The sequence below is a fragment of the Lampetra fluviatilis genome, chromosome 25 (assembly GCF_964198595.1).
Source record: "Lampetra fluviatilis chromosome 25, kcLamFluv1.1, whole genome shotgun sequence".
NCBI classification, from domain to species: Eukaryota; Metazoa; Chordata; class Hyperoartia; order Petromyzontiformes; family Petromyzontidae; genus Lampetra; species Lampetra fluviatilis.
Window position 1 is genome coordinate 2,117,601 of NC_136299.1, and position 8,400 is coordinate 2,126,000.

General features: G+C 48.6%; 1 long non-coding RNA gene across 1 annotated transcript; it reads left to right on the plus strand.

The window, feature by feature from the left end:
- Window positions 1–1,062: 1,062 nt before the first annotated feature.
- On the plus strand, window positions 1,063–5,915 carry LOC144941857 (uncharacterized). Its single transcript, XR_013639278.1, has 3 exons — window positions 1,063–1,088; window positions 2,399–2,552; window positions 5,860–5,915. It is a non-coding gene; the product is annotated as an uncharacterized LOC144941857 (long non-coding RNA).
- The last annotated feature ends 2,485 nt before the right edge of the window (window positions 5,916–8,400 follow it).

The following is an 8,400-nucleotide window of genomic DNA, read 5'->3' on the forward strand; positions in this document are numbered from 1 at the left end:
TACCACTGAACCACTGCCTCTGCTCACGATCACCACGATCACCACTGAGCCACTGCCTCCGCTCACGATCACCACGATCACCACTGAACCACTGCCTCTGCTCACGATAACCACGATCACCACTGAACCACTGCCTCTGCTCACGATCACCACGATCACCACGGGGCCTCTGCTCACGATCACCACGATCACCACGGGGCCTCTGCTCACGATCACCACGATCATCACGGGGCCTCTGCTCACGATCACCACGGGGCCACGGGGCCTCTACTTACGATCACCACGAGGCCACGGGACCACTCTCTCCGCTCACGTCCCGAGGCTTACCGCCAGCGGCAACGTTCGTACGTCCTCTGCGCTGCATCGCATGGCGACGGAGGCCCACTCTGTCGACCAGAGTGAGCAGATCTCCCTCGTGATCCCCGCAAGGCGTTGGGAAGCCCTCGTCCGGCAGTGGGTTGACAACAATGGAGAAGGCGCCGTGCGTGGACATTTAATTTGCATTGCGTTTACATGAATGGACGGTCGATGGGGTGGATTTGAGGTGCCTGCGATTTGAGGAATCATCGTATAATTTGTAATAAATCTATGCAACGTGATTTAAAAGCAGAATAGCACAGACACCTGTCGTCACTTATGCAAGAAACGAAGCTTAACGTCAGGCTCGTTACATAATCTCGTCTAAATCACTTTTTCAACAACAACAACAACAAAAACAACAACAACAACAACAAAAACTCCCCTTGCGACCAACCAGATCGAAACCGGTCCGCTGGAAATAATTCTGCTCGCGTCAATCTGTTGACTCGACTGGCGTTTTGAATTATAAATGAATGCGTGTACGCGACTTCTTGCAGGCACATTGAAAAAAAAACATCTTTACACGTTGGGTTTAGTGGGGCGGGGGGGGGGTCATTGTTGTTGTTGTGTTTACATTTAAAGTCGTGGTCATTTTTTGTGCGGGACCATCTGCAGTCATTGGCGACACGCCGATGACAAAACGTTTGAGGTGGCAAGCGACCTCAGCTGCAATCTGTGAGATCAGTCAGCAGGCCTGGGAGAGGTGCAGCTACGGAGGGAGGAGGAGGGTGGGTGGGTGGGTTGGTGGGTGGGTGGGTTGTTTGGTGGGTGGGTTGGTGGGTGGGGTGGTGGGTTGGTGGGTGGGTTGGAGGGTGGGGTGGTGGGTGGGTGGGTTGGTGGGTGGGTTGGTTGGTGGGTTGGTTGGTGGGTGGGTTGGAGGGTTGGTGGGTTGGTGGGTTGGTGGGTGGGTGGGTTGGTGGGTGGGTGGGTTGGTGGGTGGGTCGATAGGTGGGTGGGTTGGTGGGTGGGTGGATGAGCTGGTGGGTTGGTGGGTGGGTTGATGGGTGGGTGGGTTGGTGGGTGGGTTGTTGAGTAGGTGGGTGGGTTGGTGAGTAGGTGGGTGGGAGGGAGGGTGGGTTGATGGGTGGGTTGGTTGGTGGGTTGGTGGGTGGGTGGGTTGGTGGGAGTGTGGGTTGGTGGGTGTGTTGGTTGGTGTGTTGGTGGGTGGGTGGGTTGGTGGTTGGGTCGGTGGGTGATGATTAGCATTCAGGGGCAGTCGTCCTCGTTGGCTTCCTGCCTCCTCCAGCATCACTCCCCCCCTCGTCTTTGCTGCAATGCGGCTGAGCTTTGGAAACAAGAACGCGTCAATTAAGATGAAGGAGGGGGTGGGGGGGCTCCCTCGCACGCGCAGGCAGTGAGCGGAATACATAAAGCGCTGTTGGCCAACGGCGTCGGCGTGGATGTGTTGCTCGAGTGTGAATGTTGCACGCAACGTTGTCAATATTCTGGGCGACTGAAGATGTGGAGAAGGAGGGGGGGGGAGTGAAACACAATATGTGTTTTGTGTTTTACTGCAGGCTACGAGGTGAACGATATCGCGGCATTGAGCACAGCTTGGTTTAAAGGGCGGCTTCGTGTCCAGCCACTGCCATAACCCCATCTCGGTGGAATGAATGGTGTGTGTGTGTGTTGTGTGTGGGTTGTGTGTGTTGTGTGTGTTGTGTGTCTGTGTGTGTTGTGTGTGTGTGTTGTGTGTGTTGTGTCGTGTGTGTTGTGTGTGTTGTGTCGTGTGTGTTGTGTCGTGTGTGTTGTGTGTGTGGTGTGTGTTGTGTGTGTGTAGTGTGTGTTGTGTGTGTGTGTTGTGTGTGTGTGGTGTGTGTTGTGTGTGTGATGTGTGTGTGTGTTGTGTGTGTTGTGTGTGTTGTGTGTGTGTGTGTGTTGTGTGTGTTGTGTTGTGTGTGTTGTGTGTGTGTGTTGTGTGTGTTGTGTGTGTTGTGTGTGTGTGTTGTGTGTGTTGTGTGTGTTGTGTGTCTGTGTTGTGTGTGTTGTGTGTGTGGTGTATGTTGTATGTGTGTGGTGTGTGTGTTGTGTGCGCGAGATTGTGGATGCTAAAGGGAAAACGGAGAGCGCCCCCCGGAGGCTCCTCCACCGGCGAGATGGAGCCGTGAAAGCCGTCCACGTGGCGCAGGGCGGCAGGTGGATCTCACTCCATCGCAGCAGCGGATTCACCGCGGCTGTCGGCGGTTTGAGATGTGAGTGCCAACAGTGACGACAACAACAACCACAACAACTCATACTCTTTATTAGAGTATGAATCCTTGCAGTCACGAAAGCTTCAAATCTAGAACCACAACAACAACAATAAATACATCGCGATATTGCTTCATATCACAGAGGAGGGACGATACTGATGGCCTCACTGCACTATTACCCCCCCCCCCACCACCACCACTGTAAGTGAAAAGGAGATCTCCGTGTCACTGAATACAAATGCGGTGTGCGCGTCTCCCGCACGGGTCCACTGCCGGCGAGGCGTGAGAGCTGCTCCCACGCGCACTCCCCTCGGCACCACGGCAGAGCCCCCCACCACCACCCCCTCAACTACTGCGGGCGGAATTTTTCGATTTAAAGCTTTCGTGACTGCAGGGATTCATCTTCTTGGTTCTTTCGGTAAAGTCACGTAGAAGGGAAGTAATAAAATAATAAAAATAAAGCATAATAAAATAATATAAGAATATAATATAATTATTATTTTATTATGTTTCATTATTATTTTATTATTTCCCTTCTACGTGACTTTACCGAAAGAACCAAGAAGATACTGCTGGCGGCTTGCAACAAACACTGGGGAACGGGAGGGGGGAGCAAGGGGCATGGGCCACGCTGCGGCCGCGCTCTGCGTTGATTTCAATTCGTCGTCGTCGTCTCTAAGCCGAGTGCATGAGCAGCACTGAGGGGGGGTGGGGGGGAATGAATATCGATCATCCCTGGGCGTTCGACTCAGGGATTGACACTGACCTGCCCCCCCCCCCCGCTCGCCACCGCCCCCCCCGCCAACCTCAAGAAAGATTGAAAATAAAACTCAACACTGTGTCCATAAATGACGTCACGCACCTAGGGGGTGGGGGGGGGGTCAGGCATTTGTGACGAGGGGAGGGGGGTGGAGAAATGTGACGTCACATCAAAAAGCGCAACTTTAAATAAATATAGACAACACGTTCTACTTAATTAAATATACTTTTTAATAAATGTTTTCTCCTACAACATCAAAGTGCAGCGGCACATTAAATTCGCACTACAATGACAATAGTTTAAAACGATTTGAAGCAAGTTTTATTTTTGGGGGGGGGGGGGCGGCAGAGCTTTGTGACGTCATATTTGAGGGGGGGTCTGACATTTTGTGACGCCGCGTGACGTCATTTATGGACAGCCCCTTAGGAGAATTTCTACGAGGGGTGGCCTAAAAGTCACGACACACGCGGTGGTTTAAATCTAATCAAGGAGAGTTATTTCGTTTATTTTAACAAATGTTCAAACTGACTGCAATTAACAATTAACATTAATTAACATTAATTAACATACATTTTCTTTTCAAACGAATTGGTGAACTGGACTTCCATGGTGAACTGAACTTCCATGGTAAACTGGACTTCCATGGTAAACTGGACTCCCATGGTGAACTGGACCTCCATGGTAAACTGGACTTCCATGGTAAACTGGACTTCCATGGTAAACTGGACCTCCATGGTAAACTGGACTTCCATGGTAAACTGGACTCCCATGGTAAACTGGACTTCCATGGTAAACTGAACTCCCATGGTGAACTGGACTTCCATGGTAAACTGGACTTCCATGGTCAAGGGGTCTGCAACCAAAATAGCCAGAAGAGACATTTTTTGTTCGAGTTCTGAAACCGCATCAGCAGCTCAGGAGCGGCAGGTTGCCGTGACCGCTGCGCTAAGGCGCGGCTCGATGAGACCCCGACACCGATAAATATCCGGGGAGCCTTGCTCGGGTTCTATGATGCTCTGCAGGATAATCAATCACATTATAAACGATTCTCCAAGCAGCTTACGATGCTCGTGCGTAGCGTGCGGTGCAATTTCCACGGTGCGTCAAAAAAGTGTTAACACTTCTACGGGACTATCGTTTTTCATCGAAACAGAACGGATGGATAATGCACTGTGACGTGACACCAAATGTGATGTTAACAGCTTCAACAATTCAAAGTCTCCACGTGCTCGCCATCATTGTCAATACGTGCCTGGGATCTTCTCCTGGTGATCTCCAGAGCACGGAGGCGGAATATTTCTCGTGGTGTCGTAGCAACTTCTCAGAAGTTTTTGTTTAAGCACCCTGTGTATATCGATCGTCTTTAGCGCTGACGGAGCATGCATCAGTCAGTGGCGTCAAGGAACGTTGCCTTGTCCTCGGTTCCAATCGTTCGAGTGGAACTTCAGGGAACGGGGATCGTCGTCGTTTGGACCGTTGCAAGGACACGAATTAAATACCACAGAGACCATTTTCTTGGTTCTTTTGATAAAGTCACGTAGAAGGGAAGTAATAAAATAATAAAAATAAAACATAATAAAATAATTCTCACGACGTTTCGGCCACAACGCAAGCAGCCGTCCTCAGGTGAAAAACCAGGTCTGTCGAGGCGACAGCGTTCATTCAGACGCTGTCGCCTCGACAGACCTGGAGGACGGCTGCTTGCGTTGTGGCCGAAACGTCGTGAGAATTATTTTATTATGTTTTATTTTTATTATTTTATTACTTCCCTTTAACGTTACTTTACCGAAAGAACCAAGAAGATGAATCCCTCCAGTCACGAAAGCTTTATATCGAAACAGAGACCATTGGCAAGGCCACTTCTCAAATGTCTGTCCCCCTTTAGAATTCCCCCCCCCCGTCCCATCACCATCACCGTCACCAAGCCCTTATTATATTTATAATTATTATAATAATAATATCGCACAGTCGTAACTTTGCCCAGTTCCATGAGCACGTTTCACTCTTCACGGCGTCTCTATTGCAACTCTTTAAGTTTCGTCGGTTGCCGAGCACATGGCGTTTGGGCCCGTGCACGAGTCACCGTGAAAACAATATCAATATCACTGCCTTGAAATAATGCAACATGCGACGATTCGTGCACAATGGCCACTACTTCGTGGCACATGTAAGTGTTCTTGACGGATGCGTTGAATCTCATTTCGCCGTGTTTTCCCGTCTGCCCTGATCAAAACGAGACTCAGGACAGAAAAGAAAGCAACAGGCTGGTTCCCTTTTAGAGGTAGATTGCTTTTGCTCACTGTTCCTCATCTAAAACATTGTACTTTATAAACCACAGGCAGCTGTCTGTCTCGTTGTGAATTCTCTCATTTGCGAGCCATGAGAACTTCAGTGAAGAACTCTACAAACGTGGTCCATGAGATATGCCGCTACACATTTACCGTGACTTAAAGCGTTCGTGACTTTGAACCTATCTACGTGACTTTACCGAATAACCCAAAGAATATTGACCGACCTTTTCTGTTTAACCGGCCTGCATTGTTACAGCACCGATGCTGTTGAACTGAATGGGTTCACGGCAGCCTGACTCCACTCACGATGAGACGCTGGACGCAGAAACCGTTCCAGAGTTCGCATTGTGATGAACCGACGCTGCTGAAATGATCCACTCCCAAAAAGGAGGTTCGTGTGGCTAATGTGATGTGTAAAATACAGAAACTCTACATGGGTATTTAAAATTCTGGATTTGAAGTATTCGTGACTACAAGGTTCCATACTCTTTGGTTCTTTCGGTAAAGTCACGTAGGTGAAAATAAGTATAGAAATAAAAATAAGAATACAAATAAAGAATACAATTTAGTTATTTTTATTCTTTATTTTTATTTTGTATTTTCACCTACGTGACTTTACCGAAAGAACCAAATAGTAGGTATTTGAAATGTCTAAAGATATGTGCAGGAGGCGTGCCTATCTGCTTAATTACATTCTAGTAAACGTTTAATTCATCGTATGGCTCATGTTGCTGTATCGCAGACAGCTGTGCAACGAGGTGGTTGGCGCGCCAGACGAATGGGTCAGTATGGGAGTGGGGAATCATCGCTCTGGTGACGCCTCCTCCTGCTTCGTGATTTGAGAATGGGGAGCTGAGTGGCTGTTCTACGTTCCACGGTTCTGTCTTGGGTGACTCTCAGTGCCGGATTATCCCAGTAGCAAAAGTAGCAACATGTGTAGTAGCTACATATGTAGTAGCTACTACATATGTAGCTACATGTGTAGTAGCTACTTGTGTAGTAGCTACACGTGTAGTAGCTATTTGTGTAGCTACTACACGTGTAGTAGCTATTTGTGTAGCTACTACACGTGTAGTAGCTATTTGTGTAGTAGCTACTTGTGTAGTAGCTACTACAGTAGCTACTACACGTGTAGTAGCTTTATGAACGACTGGGTGTTTAAGGTTAGCGATTTGTCGTATCATCTGGCTGTATAGCAAATGAAAAAATACAATAACTTTAATATGCAAGTTAAACATTTACGTGTTTTAATTTATTTATTTTATTTAGGGCCCCTTTATAACATTTACTACAGATGCTACAGGCCCTGCACTAACTTAATCCGGCACTGTCGACTCTGCAGTGGCACACCGGAGAGTTTTACAACAACAACAACATCATCGGCAGGTACCTGCGGATGTTGTTGTTGTAACGTGTTTACTCCGTGCCCCTACTGGGAATCTGTGGGAAAAAAAGCTGTACGGCTCATCGGATTTCTCCCGTCGACATCGATATTGTGAGCGGCTTCAGCTGCTGCTGCTCCTGCGTCGTTGGGTCTGCACCGAGGTGTTTGTCGTGTGTGACTTCTTGTGCACTCCCAGGCAATGCCGTAATTATAATAGATATAGGGGGGGGGGGGTGTCCCCAATATTCAAATATGCTCAAAATGTCCCCCCCCAATATATTGCTAGAAAATTATTGCTATGCTATGTAAATAAAAACAACAATTTGCTAAACCTTGGCCACAATATCTGGACTTTTCTTCATATAAATCAAGGCATAGATTTCTGTTAATTTGATTGTGGTTATGGTTGTACTTTATGAATCCCTAATCTCTGCTATTACATACAATGAAACAAGAAATGGTAAAAAAGAAAAAAAAAGCAATGTAATACAATACACTATTAGACATTATTGTAAAAAATAAATAATAATTCCATCCCATGTGTTAGTGACTTTTTTATATTTTCAGCCGGAAATGAGTTTTCAAATTTAGATTTTTTTTTCTGGGTTGGGAACCCCAGACACCCTGGAAGATTTGGTCTCCCACAATGTTGACTCCATGGCTATGGCCTTCCTCCCAGGGCTTCACCACCATCGTCTTTGTCGGGTTTGAAGTCGCGTTGGTGAGACATCTGGAAGGGATGGGCTTCTGTTGCACGACAACGTGTGCAGTTCTGAAATGAATCCAAGACAAAGATCCCCCGTGTAGCCTGCCACAGACTGCTGGGGCAAGTGCTGTGAACGGGCAGCACCTATGAAGGCCGTCACGGCACACGAGGGGGTGGGGTGGCCAGCACCACGCCCGGCCACCTTTGTCTCCCCGGTGGCGATGAGGCTGAGTCGACCTCGGGGGGAGGCCCAGGACCGGTTCAGATTGTAATCGTCACCGGTGGTGTTGGCCGTGAGCGGGGTTGGTAGCGGCTGTCGCGCTAACCGCTGCACCACCGCTCGCCACACGAGGGCGATGCTGCACTGCGGCACCCACACAGACCTCCCAGCGCCGCCTCGCTCGCAGCCACCGTCTGGAGCAGCGGGTTGTTCTTCCACTCACTTCACCACTGAGGATGCATCGCCAGTGTGAGGGGCAGTGCCGGATTATCCCAGTAGCAAAAGTAGTTACATATGTAGTAGCTACTAAATATGCAGTAGCTACTACACGTGCAGTAGCTACTACACGTGCAGTAGCTACTACATGTGCAGTAGCTACTACACTTTCCTATACACTGCACGTGTAGTAGCTACTGCATATATGTAGTAGCTACTACACGTGTAGTAGCTACTACATATATGCAGTAGCTACGGGCCCCGCACTTTC